Below are 323 nucleotides of genomic sequence, written 5' to 3' on the forward strand. Positions count from 1 at the left end.
AACTTGTCATTCAGCTTCATGATTGCTCCAAGGTATTTAGCAACTTGCTCTTCAGTGACATACTCATCCTCTTCAGAGGAAGAATACTCATCAGAGCTCATGAATGGCAGAAGTAAGTCTAGTGGAATCTCTATGGTCTCAGTTTGAGCCTCAGATTCCCATGGTTCCTCATTGGGGAACTCATTGGAGGTCAGTGGGCGTCCAGTGAGGCCTTCCTCAGTGGCGTTCACTGCCTCTTCTTCCTTCCAAAATTCGGCCATGTTGATGGCCTTGCACTCTCCTTTTGGATTTTCTTCTGTATTGCTTGGAAGAGTACTAGGAGT

The sequence above is a fragment of the Arachis duranensis genome, chromosome 2 (genome assembly GCF_000817695.3).
Source record: "Arachis duranensis cultivar V14167 chromosome 2, aradu.V14167.gnm2.J7QH, whole genome shotgun sequence".
Taxonomy (NCBI): Eukaryota; Viridiplantae; Streptophyta; class Magnoliopsida; order Fabales; family Fabaceae; genus Arachis; species Arachis duranensis.